This window comes from Alosa sapidissima, chromosome 9, assembly GCF_018492685.1.
Source record: "Alosa sapidissima isolate fAloSap1 chromosome 9, fAloSap1.pri, whole genome shotgun sequence".
Taxonomy (NCBI): Eukaryota; Metazoa; Chordata; class Actinopteri; order Clupeiformes; family Clupeidae; genus Alosa; species Alosa sapidissima.
The window spans coordinates 22,218,191-22,237,881 of record NC_055965.1 but is presented as its reverse complement, the minus strand read 5'-3'; the positions used below and the strand labels follow the sequence as shown (position 1 = coordinate 22,237,881).

Below are 19,691 nucleotides of genomic sequence, written 5' to 3'. Positions count from 1 at the left end.
ATATGAGGTAAGGGTGCAAGTAGATGGTTCACAGTTCAATGTTGACCACAGCAAGGAACGCCAGTACTCCAAAGAACAACGCAAGGACAACAAGTCAAAGCCCAGGTCCACAACAGTTCTCCACAGTAGTGAGCCAAAGGCATCCCCGCTGGAAACACAATCAAGTGGTTCAGATCAGCCCAGTGAAAAGCCCAAGAAATTCTGTCCCTTTTGCAATACCACTCAACACTATCTGAATCAGTGTGCGAATTTCCAGATCCTCACTTCAGAGCAGATCGGAAAGTGGATCCGGTCCAATCAAAGATGCTGGAAGTGCGGACGGGAACACATGTCAGCCGAATGCACTTTGAAGGCCAAATGTAAGAAATGTGACAAGCGACATCTGGAGATCCTTCATGAGGTGAACACAGGTGGAGGTAAGACCACCACTTCCATGAGGAGCACTACCAGGTTTTCAGAGAGTGCCAAACCAACCAGTTCCACTGCTGAAACCCTCTATGTGGACAGACCCACTGGCAGCAGCAAGGTACTACTGAAGATGAGCCGGGTCATCTTGAGGAACGGTGACAACTCTTTGGACACATATGCTCTACTAGACGACGGCTCAGAGCGCACCATCTTACTGCATGAAGCAGCTCAACAGCTCGGCCTCCAAGGAGCACCTGAAGAGCTGTCCTTGCGCACAGTGCGCCAAGATGTGCGAGTTATCCATGGAGCCACAGTGTCACTCTCAGTTTCACCTGCCAACCAACCCAATCAGACCTTCCACATTCGAAGGGCATTCACTGCCAAAGAGCTTGGTCTGGCACCACACACTTACCCTGTCGCAGTACTGAAGAAGTCATATCGGCATCTCAAGAACTTACCTCTCCAGCCTATTGACTGTGCACAACCCTTGCTCCTCATAGGATCAGACCATCCGCACCTCATAACACCAACTGAGCCTGTTCGCCTGGGCCCCCCAGGAGGGCCAGCTGCAGTCAAGACGAAGTTGGGATGGTCACTCCAGGGTCCCTCTAAGCTGCTGAAACACAGCCTGACCACCCAGCAATGCCTTCTGACATCCATTGCTCCTGTGACTTCCGAGTTACTCAGTCATGTAGAAAAATTGTGGCAATTAGATACTTTGCCCTACCGAAGTGAGAAACTTGTGACACGCTCAAGGCAAGACACAGAAGCCATCCGGATTCTGGAGGAAAAGACCATTCGCATGGAAGTAGAAGGAGTTCTGCGGTATGCTACTCCATTGCTGTGGAAAAGAGACCTACCTCCCCTGGTTGCTCCGAAGGAAGCTGTCATGGCTCACCTGCGTGGTACCGAGAAGAGGCTTGCTAGTGATCCTGAGAAAGCTGCCACTTATAACATGGAGATAAGCAAATTGGTTGAAGCCGGTTATGTTAAGAAGATCCCCATGGAGGAAGCAGCCACAAGTCCCGGGTGGTACATCCCTCATCATATGGTCCACCATAATGGGAAGAACAGAATCGTTTTCAACTGTTCCTTCTCTCACAAGGGCATCAGCTTGAACGATCACCTCCTTCCTGGACCTGTGTTGGGTGCTACACTGCTCGGTGTTCTCCTCCGTTTCCGGGAACATCCCTTTGTGATCAGTTCAGATATAAAGGGCATGTTCCATCAGGTCCGCCTTCTCCCAGAGGACCAGCCACTCCTGAGGTTCCTTTGGAGAGAAATGAGGAAGAATGACCCCCCTGATATCTATCAGTGGCAAGTCCTGCCTTTCGGCACAACCTCAAGCCCCTGCTGCGCCACCTTTGCTCTCCAGAAACATGTGGCCAACCATACGGAGGCTGGAGACAAGTTGCGTACCTCAGTCGAACAGTGCTTTTATGTAGACAATTGTCTACAGAGTCTACGCACTGCTGAGGAAGCAAAGCAACTGGTGGATGATCTTCGCCATCTCCTTGCTGAAGGTGGGTTCGATTTGCGACAATGGGCCAGCAACTGCCCAAGCATTATAAGCCATCTGCCCTCAGAGTCCAGGTCGGAAAGTAGTGAACTCTGGTTCAACCAAGACACGACCGACCCCGAGGAGCGCACTCTCGGACTGATCTGGCACTGGCAGTCGGACACACTTGGCTACAAGCACGGCCAGTTGGAGACTGACATTCAGCCCACAATGCGCAGTATTTACAGAATCCTTGCCAAGCAGTACGATCCACTTGGCTTCATTGTGCCATTTACTACCAGGGCCAAGATCTTGGTACAGCGGCTCTGGGATCGGAAGCGTGAATGGGATGATCCGGATTTACCTCATGACCTCCTTCAAGCATGGTTCGCCTGGGTAGAGGAACTCCCACAGCTGTCACACATCACACTGCCGAGATGCTACACCACGGCAGAGCTGTATGCAAACACCTGCAACCGTAGCATTCACGTCTTTTGTGATGCATCTGAAAGAGCATATGGCTCCGTTGCGTATATCCGCACTGAAGACAACAAAGGACACATCCAAGTTGCATTCATTGCCGCACGCTCTAGAGTGGCTCCCAAACGGCAACTGTCTATCCCAAGGCTGGAGCTGTCTGCTGCCTTAACAGGTGCCCAGCTGGCATCAGTCCTGAAGAGAGAGCTAACCCTCGATGTCCACAGCTACATCTACTGGACAGATTCTATGACTGTCCTTACCTGGTTGCAATCAGAATCTTGCAAATACAAAGTCTTTGTGGGTACTAGGATTGCGGAAATTCAGGAATTGTCTGATGCTGGAACCTGGCGCTATGTTGACTCGCAAAGAAACCCTGCTGATGACATCACCAGGGGGAAGACTCTGACTCAGCTGGTAGAACACACCCATTGGTTTCAAGGCCCAGCCTTTCTTTGGCAGCCTGAAACCTATTGGCCTGAGAAGCCATCTGAAAGTTCAGCAGATGCTCCAGAGGAGCTACGGAAGCAAACCTTTTGTGGAGCTGCGGCTGTCAACAGTGGTCCACCCCAGCTTGATGTCAGTCGATACAGCACATTCCAGGAACTCCTTGAAGCTGTAGCCTGTCCACTACATGGGGCGGCTTCAGAGACCCACAGCCTATCAGCAGACGACCTCAGGAAAGCTGAATTAGATATTCTTCGTCAAGCTCAGATCGAGAGCTTTCCAGATGACATGGTCCAGTTACAGGCGGCAAATCCAGTCTCCGCGAATAGTAGACTAGTCACACTAGCCCCTGAGCTTGACACCAATACCCAGCTCATTCGGGTTGGAGGCCGCCTACGTAGATGTGATCAACTGGATCAGGAAGTTCAACACCCAATTGTGCTTGATCCTGCCCATCCTATTACAAAGCTGATCATCAAACGCTACGACAACGATCTACACCACCCCGGTCCAGAAAGGGTATTTGCAGAGATCAGGCGGCGCTTTTGGATTTTGAGAGGCAGGCAGGCAATTCGCAAGTTCCAACATAGTTGCCCTGATTGCCGTAAGTGGCGTGGTACACCTGACATCCCACGGATGGCTGACTTGCCCCCCTCCAGTCTAAGGCTCTACAAGCCAGCCTTTTACTCCACCGGAATAGACTGTTTTGGCCCAATTCAGATCAGAGTAGGGAGGCGCAATGAAAAGCGCTGGGGCATCTTGTACAAGTGCCTTACCACCAGAGCAGTCTACATAGACCTTCTTTCAAGCATCGACTCTGATTCCTTCCTCATGTCACTCCGTCGTTTCGTGTCCAGGAGAGGTAAGCCACATGAGATTCTTTGTGACAGAGGAACAAACTTCAAGGGCGGTGACAAAGAACTGAAAGAGGCATTCCAGGCCCTCCAGCCAGCCCTGAAAGAGCAGCTGACTGCCCAACAGATCGATTTCCTCTACAACCCACCAAGTGCGCCCCACTTTGGCGGCTCATGGGAACGGGAAATACGATCCATTAAGGCAGCATTGTATACAGTTCTTGGAGCACAGACTGTGCCAGAAGAGGTGCTCAGAACAGTCTTGGTAGAGATTGAAGGCATACTTAATTCCAAACCTTTGGGTTATGTGTCCTCGGATGTCTCAGATCCAGACCCTGTGACTCCAAACTCTCTTCTCATGGGGCGGCCAGACACTTCTCTGCCCCAAGTGATCTATCCAGAGTCTGAGTTACTGACACGCAAAAGATGGAGGCACAGTCAAGTCCTGGCTGACCAGTTTTGGGCCAGATTTGTCCGCCAATACCTGCCAATGCTACAGACCCGTCAGAAGTGGCAAAAGGAGAAAGAGAATCTGACCAATGGCACAGTGGTGATGATTGTGGACCCTCAGGCACCAAGAGCCCTCTGGCTTGTTGGAACCGTCAAGGCAGTCCATCCCGGCTATGACGGAAGAGTGAGGACAGCTGAAGTGCTGGTCAAGGACCGTACCTACCTCCGACCGGTGGCCAGACTGATCAGTCTTCCTGCGCTTCCAAACGACCATGGATAGATGGACTTTCAGAAGCAAATCTGCACAACAGATTTGGGGGCGGCTGTACAAAAGTCCATCAGCTGTGCTGTGTATTAAATCAGTTCTGTTTGTTTTGTTTCATTGCTCTTGTATTTTGTCAGGCATTGTTATTCTATTTCAGTTAATAGGTCCTATTATTATTTGATCAGGCACTTAGTTGGCCACCTATTGATAGTATAAAGGCTGAAGCACGGTTTAGGACCCTCCTTTTCAGGGTCATTCCCACCAGTGAAGGGCAAGACTGCAGCAGCAGGTTGTCTACTCAGATCGTGTTAAGTTATTTGGTGTGCGTGCATCTAATGGTGAGTTGATACCAATAACTTGATGCATATTTCTAGCTCTAACATTACATTTGTTCATTAGATTCACAGTGATTAATTATTAAGTTATTAATTCACTGTGACTTAGCTTATTCTCTAAAGTCTGCTAGTTTGTCAGTGCTAATGTTTATGCTAATACATGCTAGTTTGCTAATATGCTAGCTTTCTTATTTGTTTCATTGTTAGCCACATTAGCGTCAGGCTGCTTATTAGCGTAACAGGTTAAGGTGTCAGGTTAGCTATGTTAACTGCCTATTTCATAGGACATTGACTTGACAGGCATTGTTGCTTTATTTCAGAACCACACACAAACATACCCAGTCCTATACATTCCATATTACTCCATGCTCTCATTCAACTAAACAATCGTTATTCTGTGTTGTGGGTGTGAAGCATTAATAAAGAAAATAACTCTTCGAACAACAATCTGGTTTCCGTGTTCTGACTGGACACCCTGTAGAGGTTGCTACCGGAAACTAAGAACAGCATCCCTCATTACCCATAATCCTTTTCAGAAATGATTATGTATATTAAAAAAATATGTAAGTGCTTGCTATAAGAGAAGTGTGCAATGTTGTGGCAATGTTTTATGTTTTACACTCACGGTTTGGGGCCCAGGCAGCAACTAATCTTCTGGCTTGTATGGGCTTTAATACTGGCAGCAAGTCTCCCTCGGTAATGTACTGTAAATCATCTGTCGTTACTGCACCAAGTGCCTTCAAAGTATCTTCAACTGACTTGACAACTTCATCAGGAAGTTCAGGAAGCACTGCTGTTACAGCATTGCGTATCCTCTGATTCAGCCATATCTGTTAAAACACACAAGAGAAACAGTTTAGCATCTGGCCTTATGATTCAGTCTGACAAGAGACTGTGCTTCAGTGGGACAATCTGGAATCCATTGTTCATGTAATATGATAAGGGCCACATGTCAATCAGTTCACTAACATGTTTGCACTCTAATCTTCCACTGCTGTTTTTTACAGAGTACATGTGATAGTGTGAAAGAAATTCCCCATCATACACTCTCATCAGAAAATGAAGTGCACAATCATCTTTAATGAGAATGAGAATGATTTCACCAAACTCCACTGAATCATCATTCTTTGTGACAACGAATTGTCCCTTCCTGTAAATTATCCCATTATACTGCACATCAACAGGAATTTGTGTATTTCTTTCAGTGAAACCAAATTCTCGGATTGTGTCTTTAACTTGCTGACTGTAAAGCTCTGAGTAAAATGGTGAGCCATCTTTAATTTCCAGGGTTGGAGGACTCACTGACCCAGCAGAAAGAAAGGCCTGAAACATCTGATGTCTCTCTGAAAGAGTCAAACACAGATTTTTGAAATTCTTTAGATGTCTTGTACATCTTTTAAAATAACTATGTTTGCTCTCAAAACGCATAGTCCATAGCCGCATAAGTGGGCCAAATTTTAGGATCAATCCTGGATAATGCCGCAAATAATTGTGTTTAGGTCTCAAATTGATATCTGGAAATAGTGCCTTCCGGTTTTCCAAATATTCTTGAATGAGAATATCCAGGTAAGCAACCTGAGCCTTGGAAATTTGCTGAGCACAAATCAGGTCAACAATGTCCTTAAGCTGCAAAATTAACTGCCAGACATTATCTTGGGGGTCCTGCACTTTGTCACCAATTATCAGAGGCAGCAGCTTCAAGAAGTTCCAATTTTGGACAGCATGTCCACTCAGTTTCAGAATTTGAGGACTTACCTCACAAGGTTTGGAGCAAGCGTCTGTTGCTTTATATTTGAACTGCTTGATTCTCCTGTTCAAAATTGTGCACGTGAACCATTTCTTCTTTTTGATGAAATACTTGAGGAAGAGAGCAACATCATATGAGAGGACACCCTCGAAAATATCATGACCAAGACAGGGGGGCATGCCAGGTGAACAAACATCAAAGTTTTGCAGAGAATTAAATACTGACCTAAACTTTATCCCTTGAACTTGTGGAGTATCCTCTCTCTCCAGCTGTTCAATTCATTTATTTTTAATTTTGTAATTTTCTGGAGTCCGCTCCAGTCCACAGATGTTAGGATCAGCACCCTGAAATTCAGTTCGAGAAATCAAACAATATCTGCAGAAGTACTGAGATGAACTAAAATTTTCTGTGAAACCACCAATGGTGTGAGAGCCCAGGTTGTCTCCAACAATGCAATAGAGAGCTCCCTTTAAAACAAGTTCATCTCTCATTGTTATCCCATTTACCTCCAGTTCTTTCAGATCAGTAAGCAGTTCAGAAAAAACCTTTGCATGGCCAAAGTCCTTAAAATCCTTCTCTCTACACAACAAAACCAACTGCATGTGGTCAACATTTGATCGTACATGGGGTGGCATGTTAAGTAGAGAGAAGTACACAGCCAAAACCTTGTGCTTCTTTTTAGCAGAGCCCAACGGGTTCACAACTTCGAATGCATCCTGGTATAAAACCAACTTCAGACAACTTGGGTTTTCCTGAAAAAATGTGTTCGACATGAACAGTTTACCATCACAACAGTCAGAGAGAACATCTGTTTTGGAAACATTAAAATGATCGACTGACATAAGGCCCTGCCAAAAACCGGACTCCTGCATACCTTCTAAGGTTTTTAGCACAGGAACATAATGGGCAAACCATTTGGTTTGCCATAATTTTGGCAAACCAAAATTTTTTTGGGCTCCACATATTTGAACATCTCTTTAAAGCACTGCGTTTGTGAGTAAGCAGTTCTCATAGGCCCTTTGTGGTAAGCTGTAAACAGGTCAGATTGTTTAATTGCATCAATGATTTATCTTCATCTGAAACTGACATATCTTTTAGAAGCACATTTATTTGATTCAACGTATAGCTCTGTCCTAACTCATGTATATTTTGTATTTCCTCAACAATGTTTTGAATGGTAGACACTGGAAGGAGATGCTGTCCCTGTAGTTTCATGTAAAACATACACATATTTCTCAGATACAGGTCACTGAAATTAGACTCGTCCCCTACAGTGTCTTCAGCATCAGGCACACTAGCAGGTTCCTGTTTTGTATCAGTAGGACTGTCACATTGTGTATCGTGGACTGACGTACAAATCACATTTTCTGACCAATGTCTGTGTTTTCTGGACATGTGAGAGGTAAAAGACGATTTTCCTGTGAACACACTCTTGCATCCTCTCACCGGGCAAGCTACCTGACGCCCTTCTGTGATGTGTTCCTTTAAGTGAGCAATCAACGGTTTGGTTCCATCACACTGGCGGTCACAAAGTGAGACGGTGCATTTTAATGGCACTATGGTCACATCCTGAATAACGTTAACGGTTGGTGTTTTGTTGTGGTGGCGATAGAAGTGCGACTTTAGAGCAGTGTAGCCTGAAAACACTTGCTTACAGCTTGTACCAACACATTTAAAAATAATTCTGGGTTCATTGCGGTGCAATTTGTAATGCAAAACATATGCTTTCACAGACCTAACGTTTTCTCGACATATGTTACAAGAATACATCTTCAATTGTAAAATATACCGAGGTGAACCACACGCGAACAGCGCGATTAGCTAACCACAGGTTTCATTCAGCTCATAGACTAACATGCTAACTTTACTGCTATAGCATTCTACCGGCTGCTTCCAAAAATAGTCAAACCGGGTAAATGAAACAATTGTGTATCTGTCTTCCTAAACACATCTAAATATGTATTGCATGTTTCCAGGCTACAGAAAAAGTCTAATGTAGGCAAGTTAGCCGTAAAGCTTTCGGGGTATATTAACAATGTTCACGCTAGTGCTAGCTGTCCGCAGTGCAAGTTACAACCCTGCACTGTGCAACGTTCTCAATAACCCAATTCAACTAAAGACTTGATTTACGAGACTTACCTAGGTAAGTGAACACAATTTCCTCTTCTGGCTGAGGCAAATTCCTAAAAATCCAGACCGCTGATTAAGCTCCTCCGGTGAAGACCGACTCAACCACATCAGTTTGTTGGAGGTTAGGGAAGAGCTGTGCTGGTGCTGACTTGAGCTTGAAGGAAAGGCTCTGGTTAACCGGCGGGAGTCATACAGTACGCTGATTGGCCTATTTGAAATTAAGCGCGTTAATGTCAAAAAATGCACAATCCCAAAACAGTATAGGGGTGAAATAAAAAAAGAAGTTTTAATATGCTTTAATCATTATCATGAGTTTAGATGCGTTTAAATGTAGCAGTTTTGCAATGCTTCTTGAAGCAATCAGATGTTCTTAAAATAATTGAAGTGTTTCTTTCTCATATAAACTGAAAGGGATAAATACCCTACTGCAGGCCTAACCACAGATTCATGTTTTAATTTATTTTAGTTAAAAATACATAAAACACATTATTTTATTTATTTATTAAATTAAAGTTAAATTTAAATTGAAAAAGTACACATCAGGAAGGACTTTATTTTATGCTAAATAATGCTGTTAATTTGACAGTAATTACTTTTTTTTTTACTTAAGGGTATTTTCCCATTATTTTCTTTATTTTCAAAGAAAAATCCAGTGTTTTCTACATACTACAACCATAAAAATTAAAGTTATGTAATGTTTCTTGATTTATAGCCATTTACTGTATTTACTACGGTGATATACTATTTTACATTTTACGGCCATCGACTGTTGCGATTTGACAGTTTTTTGCCGTAATTTCTACTGACTTTTTTTACAGTGTCATGGCAAGGATTGAAAAAGACATATTGAGGTGAGTGACATGAAGTTGAGGTGAGTGACATGAAGTGTCATTTCATGTGCATGTTATTCAGGCCTATACTAGATGGCTATTTGCCAAGGCTACATAAAAAAGACCAAATTACCAAAATCAAAATACTTTATTATCACAATTTCTATCTATAGGCCTTCCTTATTTGGTGTACTGACTAGAGACAGTTAATTAACAAACATTGGCTATTCATCATGTATTTCAGTGGCTTTTTGCAGGTTGGGATGTCTGTGTAGGAGTATACTCACACATGCTTCGTACTCTCTAACTTTAGTTCGCACAGATGTTTATTTTTCCAGACTCATTTGGTTAGACGACCAAAAGTAGAGGCTGCTTTTCCTAAACGAGTGGATATTTTCCGGGTCTAGTGTGGTGTTACGCGTCATGGTGGATCTCAGATAGGTATACTTTTCCATCTTTTTTATTTATTGTGAATGTGTGAGTCAGCGGCCTGTGACATGGTGACAGTTTTCTTCAGGCTGATGGTAAGCCCGAACTGGTCACATGATTCAGCAAAGCTGATCCGGAGATGATGCACAGAGAGCAGCATCATCAGCATAGAGTCGTACTCGGATAACAAACTGCTGTGTTTTAGTTGTCGCCTTGAACACAGTCATAAGAGCAAAAAGCAACATATAGGGACAGTACGCAGACAAGAGTAGCATAGACATAAAAGCAATATGTGTAGACTGTACACTTAGTACTTGTACGCAAACAAACAAAAGATGTACGACTCACCCTGACTCCCAGTCTCTCTGTGAATGTCTTCAAAAAGTGGGAGGTGTACTGTTTCACTGTCGTCCAGGATGGCCTACCAACAACACCAGACCCTTTCTCATATCTTGACATGAAGAGTGGGTCTAGAGAGTTTGAGTTGACATGACATCCAGGGGCATAACCAGCAGTGAAATTAAATTTCACTTGCTTCAGAGGTGCAGCAAACACATTTCGGAAGTGCAACAAGCAACTTTTTCAGCAACTTTTGCATGAAAGCTGAAAAAAAAAAAAAATCTGTCAGTTCATCCTAAATGAATTGCTTGATGGTGTTTTAAGCCCCCACCATTGACTTCAAGGCAGTGCTGCGACCGTTGACTTCAAGGCACCTAACCTTGACCCTAGCCCTAATTCCTAACCCTAATTCCTAGTGCCTTCCATGCAGCACTGACTAGAAGACGACATTGGGGGCTTAAAGCACCAAAGTAACAAATAAATTAGTTGTATGTCAATTTAATGGACATTAAAGTTAAAATTGTAGATTATCTTGATAAAGCTGGATTCCTTTGTATGGTTTGTCATGGCTGGTTTGAGAGACACAGATGGCAGGGCTGATATTTGCTGACTTGGCAGAGTGACCACTATTTTGCACAACCCGCACCGACGCAATCTCGAACGGAGAAAAAATCCCCCTCTGACAGGGGAGCAGGCATATACATGCATAAGTCAAACTTGACAATGAGAAAAGAGAATTTCTGTTCCCTAACCCAGACCACAATTGATGTCAATCTCAACCCGGCTCACAAACACGCACGATCAACAGCCCCCACCCCCCTAGGCACGGCCCCAGGTGTACACACACACACACTTTGTTGAAATATGAACTCTAAAATGAGTCCTACAATTCTAGAGCTCTGCTTCAAATATTCTTGTATTCTGGTTTGTGATTTGACCAGGTCTTCTTTATGGAATTTCATTACATTTCAGTAGCCTTGACAACTCTCCATATATACAGTATATATCCAGTATATATATATAAAGTATGTGTCTTTCCCACTAGCTATGCATACACTTCTACTAGCAGTCCTGTGGTTAGCAACGCCTTTCTTGTGGGTTAGAACACAGTGTGAGAATGCTTTAACAGTACAACATTCTCAAAAGAAAGGTTAATGTCATCAAGCCTTTTCTCAGTGACAGTGGTTGTGGGGGCTGTTGACCGTGCATGTTTGTGAGCTGGGTTGAGATTGACATCAATTGTTGTCTGGGTTAGGGAACAGAAATTCTCTTTCCTTATCATCAAGTTTGACTTATGCATGTATAGGCCTGCTCGCCTGTCAGAGGGGGATTTTTTTTCTCCGTTTGAGATTGCGTCGGTACTAAACACTAAATCAATCACACATCACACACACACAAACACACACCCTGTCAATCACACATCACACACAATCATGGCCACATTCACAAGAGAAGGAAGAAGACACATTTTACACCATAGTTGCAACCTTTTATATGTGTGTGTGTGTGTGTATGTGTGTGTAGTGAAGGTGTTAATGGCAAGTCACTGAGACACTGGCTGTTTTGACTGTTTTTCTCTGTTTTTCTGTTGACTTGATTGTTTTGGATGAGCAGGATCTCTCTCTATCTCTCTCTCTCTCTTTCTCTCTCTCACACACACACACACAAACACACACACACACACACACACAGAGAGAGAGAGAGGCAGCTGCAGCCTCAGTATCTCATGTTTGGGTCCAAGTGGCCACGCCGTCACGGCTGCCCCATATAAGGCCTAATCAAAATGGCAAATTCCAACACGATGAGGATTAGGATGACATTATGCCCCTCGCCAAAAGAAGTGATGCGGTGGAGTACCTGTTCATAGGCGCGTTCACCACCCATCTACCACCCACGCCACAAAACACATGTCTGCTCAAGCTCTGGGCAAAATCCCCCAACACTGATAACATTAGACAGCATTACATTACACCGCATCACAGGTGCTTGATGCCTGAAGTCATAGCCACCTGTGAATCATATTCCAATGTGTGTGTGTGTGTTTGTGTTTGTGCGCGTGTGTGCATTTGTGCGTGCCTCCTCACTGAAGTCAAGATTTGCAGGCCGAAGCATGAGGGTCAGTTATACATGAAAACACAGACATTTTTAAGCGACTGCAGAGTGTGCATTGTTCTTGTAATCAATGCTATTACAACCCCAAAACAGAAAAAGTTGGGACATTGTGTAAAATGCAAATAAAAACAGAATGTGATAATATACATCTTTAATCTCGTAAACCCATATTTAGCTGCAAAAAGGACGTAGACAACATATAAAATATTTCATGGAAAATATATGTTCATTTTTAATTTGATGGCAGCAACATGTTTCAAAAAAACTTGGGATATATTTGGGGTATATTTGCCACTGTGTGGCTTCACCTCTTCTTTTAACAAAATTATGTAAATGTTTAGGAACTGAGGAGACCAGAGTTTTGAGAAATAAATGTTGTCCCATTCCTGCCTGATATAGGATTTCAGTTGCTCAACAGTGGGATATTCTTAATCATGTCTGTCATTCCATGATGCACCTAATTTGATAGGTCTGGTCTGCAGATAGGTCATTTTAGCCCCTGAACTCTTCCTCTATGGAGAAATACTGTTTAAATATGTGCAGAATTCATTTGGGCAGTTTTCCTGACATATTCAAGGTCTTCCCTGGATAAGACATTGCCTGGATGGCAGTATATGTTGCCCAAAACCTGTATACACCATTCAGAATTGATTGTGCTTTGCCAAATGTGCAAGATGACCATGCTGTAGGCACTAATGAACCTCCACATCGTCATAAATGTTGAGTTTTGACTTGAGCACTAAAACAAGTTGGTTAGGTTGGATACTTGGATAGGCCCTCTCCTCTTTAGCCCAGATGAGTCCATAATTACCACAACGAATTGCACATTTTAATTGTTCTAACCACAGGACCTTTTTCCACTTTACCTCAGTCCATTTTAAACAAGCTCAGGTCCAGATTAGACAGGTGGTATTTCTGTATCATGTCTAAATACAACTTTGGCTGTTGCATGGTAAGGTTTACACTAGCATTTCTTATTTTGTCATGGAATAGTCAAATGTGTTATTTTAAACATTTTATGTGTTGTCTGTGTCTATTTTGCAGCTAAATATGAGTTTACGAGATTTGACGATCGGACCATACATGACCATACCATACATGAACATACCACAAACGTATGTGATTAGAATGTTCACAAACATTCCACACTATGATGCAACAATCACCCGCAGGGATTTTTGAAACTATAGAACGTTCGCATAATTCTAAAAGAAGCCAGGAAAAGAATGAACTTCTCAACAGCTTAAACACTGTCCTCACAGTCGCAACACTTCAGCTGAGTCAGACTAAGCCCCTATCAGCCATTAGATTCATCCACGCCACATTCAACTCACTGTGACCGCAGGGACCTCCATGCTGCCTGACTCTGTTTTCAAGAGGTCTAGTCTGTTGTTGATCTGTGGGCTGATTTCCAGACATCTGTGTGGAGAATCTGCTGACGTGTCCTTCCTGAGCTCTAGTGACGTATGCCTAGCCTGGCCCTTACCGAAAATAACTGCACTACTTCATGTGTCAAAACTATTTCAAGTGGCAAAATATTGCATTTACTGCATAATAAGTAAGGGATAATGTATAGAACGCCGGTCATTATGGGGAAAATAAGTCCCGACAGGGCGAACCGGACCCCGACGCGCCAGCGGAGGGGTCTTGTTTCGCCCTGAAGGGACTTATTTTCCCATGATGACCGGCGTTCTATACATTATCCCGCTTATTATACGGCTACTTGCCAAAACGAAAAAATAAACTCCATGATATGTCTCTTTACACTTATTTGTAACCGTTTCGTCGTGGCTTTTGCTAAGAAACAAATAGTTCGCAACACACGCTGAACTTGAATCAAACATTCTTTAGAACACAGCTGATCAACCGTCTGCTTTCACTTTTGAATGAAGTTCCAAGCACAAACTCCGTTGCCATTGACAGCAGTCATTCTTGTTTTCAGAGGTCCTTTCCCAAGAAATAATGACCGCTAGAACTTTCGGAAATCCCATTCAAGTCAATGGAGCATTCTACTTGCATTGTGAAGAGCCGTATAATAACTGCAAATAATTCCTGAAAATAGTCTATGGGCTGACTTACAGGCATATGTGTGGAGAATCTGCTGACGTATTCTTCCTGAGCTCTAGTGACTGACGGCCTAGCCTGCCCCTTACAGAAAATAACTGCAATACTTCAAGTGTCAAAACTGCAGTTCTGCAATTTGGAGGAATTATTTGCAGTTATTAGGAAATGCAATTTTTTGGAAATATTTGAAGTATTTGAAAATATTATTGTACTGCATTATAACTGCACTGTAGTTATTTTTCATGTCATCATGACCCAAAGCCCATGAACATCATATTGAGTGTTTAAGTTGTGTTTGTCTATGCCTGAGTCTCTGTGAAGTGCTTTCAGCGGCCATGTGCTAGAAAATGTAATACACAAATAAAATACTTACCTACTTCCTTCTTTACTTACTATTCTTTATTTAAGGGGCAGCCGTGGCCTACTGGTTAGCGCTTTGGACTTGTAACTGGAGGGTTGCTGGTTTGAACCCCGACCAGTAGGCACGGCTGAGGTGCCCTTGAGCAAGGCACCTAACCCCTCACTGCTCCCCGAGCGCCGCTGTTGATGCAGGCAGCTCACTGCGCCTATTAGTGTGTGATTAGTGTGTGTTTCACCTCACTGTGTGTTCACTGTGTGTTTCACTAATTCACGGATTGGGATAAATGCAGAGACGAAATTTCCCTCACAGGATCAAAAGAGTATATATACTTATACTTATATACTTATACTGTTTGTTTACTCTGAACATGGCTACCTCACAAGCAGGCAAGCTAGCTAGCTAGCATTCTGAGCTGAGGTCAATGCTCAGAATGCTTGGTAGCAGGCAAGATTCTCCCTCATCAAGTCACACAGTATAGAGTCCATGCAATATGATGCATACTGCAATACTGGCTGAGGATCAGGGGCCGTATTCACAAAGAATTTTAAGGCTAAAAGTAGCTCCTAACTGGCGCCCATTATTTTTAGGAGCAACTCCTAAAAATAATGGGCGTGTCACTCCTAACTTTAGGACTCCTAATTTTTTTCACTAAAAGTAATTCACAAAGCATTTTAGACCTAAAAGTAGCACCTAAGTCTGGGACAGCTTAAAAGAAGTCGAGAGGACTCCTAACTCACTGACCTATTCACAAACCCTTTTTGTGGCATTTCACGTCGCAATGTTTTGAAATGCGTATGCAGCTACAGGAGCTTCCAATCGCGAGGGAACAATTTTGCATTGTAGGCAAAAAAGGGATGCAATAACGCCACCAACAACAAGCAAAACTACTCATTGTGAACATGTAAATTAAATGTAACGTTTCATTGTGAATCACATTAAAATGTTCTCCTCTTTGCAAACGTGGGCATAGGCTATGGTGACAGGTTAATTTAATAATGTTGCAAAGATACTGCATCAATCCGCATGTTTCATTAGGCTACTAGGCTATTTGTTTTGCCTTACTCTTTATTTATTTAGGCTAGGCCTTTTTATTCAGTTCAGTTTATTCATCATCTTCCGTCCTTCGCACTACCTGTGTAGCGCACGCATTCTCAGACCTGTCACCTGTCACTCATCATCGCAAGGGAGGTGTTTGGAATCATTCCCGCGTTACAATCGTCAGCCAATCAAGGTGGTCACTTCAGTCAAGCTCGTGCATGAGTAATGACGTCATCCATAGCAAAAATGCAGAATATCTGTTTGATTACGCAGGGATGTGTGTGTGTGTGTGTGTGTGTGTGTGTGTGTCTGTGGGGGTGGAAAATCACTGTGCTCCGGCGTCCACGTCTCAGCTACACTGACTATAAACAAGATCATATGAGATAATCTAAAATCATGAGGGGAAGAAGCTTAAAAGTTTCCACAATACCAATACTTATCTATCTATTTTTTCTTTAGTTATTTAGTTTTTACTCTTTCTTTATTAGGGTGCTGAGCTCCTGTGATGTGGTTTGTGTCCAGTCTGGGGACGGAAGAGAGGGGCAACAGAAGCTTCACTCTCAGTCTCTGGGCTGCAGAGAGGGGCAACAGAAGCTTCACTCTCAGTCTCTGGGCTGCAGAGACGGGCAACAGAAGCTTCACTCTCAGTCTGACGGTAGCCGAGTGGGGCAACAGACGCTTCACCATCAGTCTGACGGTAGCCACACCTGCAGTGTGTTTTCAGATGTTGTGGTTTCTGCCAAAGGTCTTTGGGTTCGGTGCTTTCCAATTGGTTGTGTACTCTCACAAACACTCTCTCTCTCTCTGTCTCTCTTGGTCTCTCTTCTCTATAAGAAGCTTTTGTGGGATGCTGATTGTAAAGAGTGAAAGAAGTACATGAAACTGAGGGAGGGAGAGTGAAAGAGAAAGAGAGTTTAAGAGAGGGTGACAGAGAGGGAGAGAGAGAGGTAGATCGAGAGAGGGAGAGAGAGAGAGGACGACAAACAGGGAGAGTGAGAGAGAGAGAAAGAGGGACATTGCAAGTGAGAGAGAGAGAGAGATAGAGAGGGAGATCGAAAGTGAGAGAGACAGAAAGCAAGAGAGAGAGGGAAATCGAGAGTGAGAGAGATGGAGAGCAAGAGAGAGAGAGAGAGAGCGATGATGAGAAAGGTAGATAGAGGTAGATAGAGATCGAGAGAGAATGAGAGGGAGGGGGAGAGAAAGAGTGAGAAACCCTTGAAGAGAGATCTAGAGCAAGCACGAGAGAGAGGGGGGGGGAGATTAAAAGGGAGATATAGAGATAGGATGAGAGAGAGGGGAGATCGAGAGATACAGAGAAAATAACAGACAAAGCTAACAAGATGAGATAAAAGAGTAATAGAGAGAGGAGAGATGGAGAACAAAAACAAGAGAACCAGAGCAAGATAGATAGATAGATAGATAGAGAGAGAGAGAGAGAGAGAGAGAGAGAGAGACACACACACACACACACACACACAGAAAGGGGAGGGGACGATCATCTGCGCACTTGAACTGTGTCAATAAAGCGTCCAAAGTTGACATGTACTGAGGGAGAATTGACACAGAGATGGAGGGCAGAATAGAATTACATAGAGAGAGAGAGAGAGAGAGAACAAGAGCAAGAGAGAGACAGCACAAGAGAGAGGAATGATAAGAAAATATAGGGAAAGAGATATAATGAGAGAGAGCGAGAGAGAGAGAGAGAGAGAGAGAGAGCGAGAGAGAGAGAGAGAGAGAGAACAAGAGCAAGAGAGAGACAGCACAAGAGAGAGGAATGATAAGAAAATATAGGGAAAGAGATAGAATGAGAGAGAGCGAGAAAGAGAGAGAGAGAGAGAGAGCGAGAGAGAGAGCGAGAGAGAGAGAGAGAGAGCGAGAGAGAGAGAGAGAGAGAGAGAGAGAGAGATGAGTATGCTGAGGTGATGCACGGAAATGGTGTGTTTGTGGTGACAACAGGAAAAAGGGGGAAGAGGTGCTATGCTAGTGTCCTGACAGAAAAACATCACTGTGTGTGTGTGTGTGTGCGTGTGTGTGTGTGTGTGTGTGTGTCTGTGTAAATTACAAACTACGGAGATGTTTTTTAAAAATCAGATAAGCACCAAAGCTCTTCTCTGCTATTTATTTATTTCAATGCATTACATAAACATTAACCCTGAATGTCAGGTAACATTGCATATCTAATATATATATATATATATATACACATATATGGTTCATTTATTTGCATAAAGAAAAAAAATGCTCAATTAAGGCACATGAGAAATTGTCAGGAGTATTACACAGAGAAAATATATATATATATATTCAACAAAAACACATGACATAAATTATATATGAATGAAATACAACAACCTTAGGCTCAATTCATACACCTTAAATTCCCCAACATATTTCAAAGACCAAAGGTCAAAAGCTGAAGGTTAAACATCATTCCTCATCTCAAGCAGCTTTCCATTGGTTGAGTCTATTTTGGAGCGTCCGAACGGACACCAGGGGGAGAAAAGAAACACACACCACAGCGGAGGAGGTTCTTTTAATCGTTCTTTAGACCCTCCGTCTGATTTACGTCCCAATAACGTCCGGTTCCCCTGCCCGGTGGGCGCTCGGAGCATCCGAAACTAGACGCGACCTAAACTCAGCTTTCCATAACATCTTTCCATAACATCTCATTCATCAATCATTTAATAAACAACCATTAATCAAGAAATGGAAAAAAAAGATGCGCAATGCATGGAAATGTGTGTCATGTGTGTCATGTGTGTCATGTGTGTCATTGCATGGATAGGGTAGAGATTTGTAATATGCATTGGTATGTACTTGCACAGAATCTCTTCTATATGACGAAGGCCAGTCTTTGTTAGAGCCAACCGTACAAATTCAGAAACCACAGTCCAACATGGTGATGAACAAATGTATGATTGATATCCATTGACGACCCATTGTGTGTACTTATGGGCCTTGAGCTTAACCGATCAACAATGCATGGTATATAGTTACCAGATAAGCAAATACAGAACTAGTCAATATTATGCAACCTAAGCTTGTTTATGAGAACTACATCTTGTAACGACGCACACATTTAATCTAGGCATTTGGTTAGATATTATAAAGCATGTCCTAAACAGAAGGACATAATGACAAATGGTATACACGTGATGCCAGTTGATTCCCAAAGATCTGGGAGTGTCATGTTACCATTAAAGTAGTTGTATTAGTGACGAATTTTATAACAAATGCCTTAAAAGAAGAACATTTCGTATCCAATTTTTTTGGTTCATCAGTGGGAGGAAACCTCATTCACTTACATTATGAGATTAAATAAAAATCAAACCACTTTTCTGATGGGCGAAAGTTCTGTGCAAACGTGATTGACACATCACAAGGTGCATATTTATCTTTCTTCAATCATCTGGTAATTTCACACCAAAAATATGGACTCAGATTATGACATTTATGAGTTAAAAGGTTAGGCGTATGAAGCAGGATCCAAGCATTATCCTAAACATACTTCTTATATATATTCATAAATACACATAGGTTTGTGGTATTGGGGTAAAAACACCTAATATTAAAACACATGATATATAATATTTACAAGTACATATAATTCTTTATTATATAATCTATTTGAGGACACTGTCATAAAGAACACTCAATATAAAGTTGGACACAGTGCTGGACTATCCTGACTTTGTCAAGGTATCATTCAGAAATATGAGCCACACACAGACTGAAAAACAAATTGTGAAACTCCGCCTGACACAATCTGCTCTGATGAAATCCCTGAGAGTGAAAATGTTAAATAAATAAGTTAAACTTGTTGTGTGTCATCATGGAGGTTTCGCTTCCCCTAAGTAGACCACAGCTGATGTCAAACTCCTTGTGAGTCACTTCTTTCTCTCAAATC

The 19,691-nt window shown here is 42.9% G+C and overlaps 1 protein-coding gene and 2 long non-coding RNA genes across 4 annotated transcripts in view; all 3 read right to left on the bottom strand.

Moving 5' to 3' along the window:
- Positions 1–4,476: 4,476 nt before the first annotated feature.
- LOC121718122 lies at positions 4,477–8,858 on the bottom strand. The gene is made up of 3 exons (XR_006033860.1): positions 6,707–8,858; positions 6,490–6,591; positions 4,477–5,564 (listed from the first exon to the last, which is right to left on the bottom strand). It is a non-coding gene; the product is annotated as an uncharacterized LOC121718122 (long non-coding RNA).
- A 1,027-nt stretch (positions 8,859–9,885) lies between these two features.
- LOC121718121 lies at positions 9,886–13,785 on the bottom strand. 2 transcript variants are annotated; one of them, XR_006033859.1, is made up of 3 exons: positions 13,656–13,785; positions 10,219–10,473; positions 9,886–10,082 (listed from the first exon to the last, which is right to left on the bottom strand). It is a non-coding gene; the product is annotated as an uncharacterized LOC121718121 (long non-coding RNA). The 2 variants fall into 2 exon arrangements; XR_006033858.1 differs by having other exon boundaries at positions 9,886–10,473.
- A 5,412-nt stretch (positions 13,786–19,197) lies between these two features.
- Positions 19,198–19,691, bottom strand: part of LOC121718096 (tumor necrosis factor ligand superfamily member 14-like) — a 9,213-nt gene continuing 8,719 nt past the window's right edge. Inside the window, exon 4 of the mRNA XM_042102946.1 lies at positions 19,198–19,691. This exon is cut by the window's right edge and continues 736 nt beyond it. The gene's annotated coding sequence lies outside the window, so the exon portion shown is untranslated.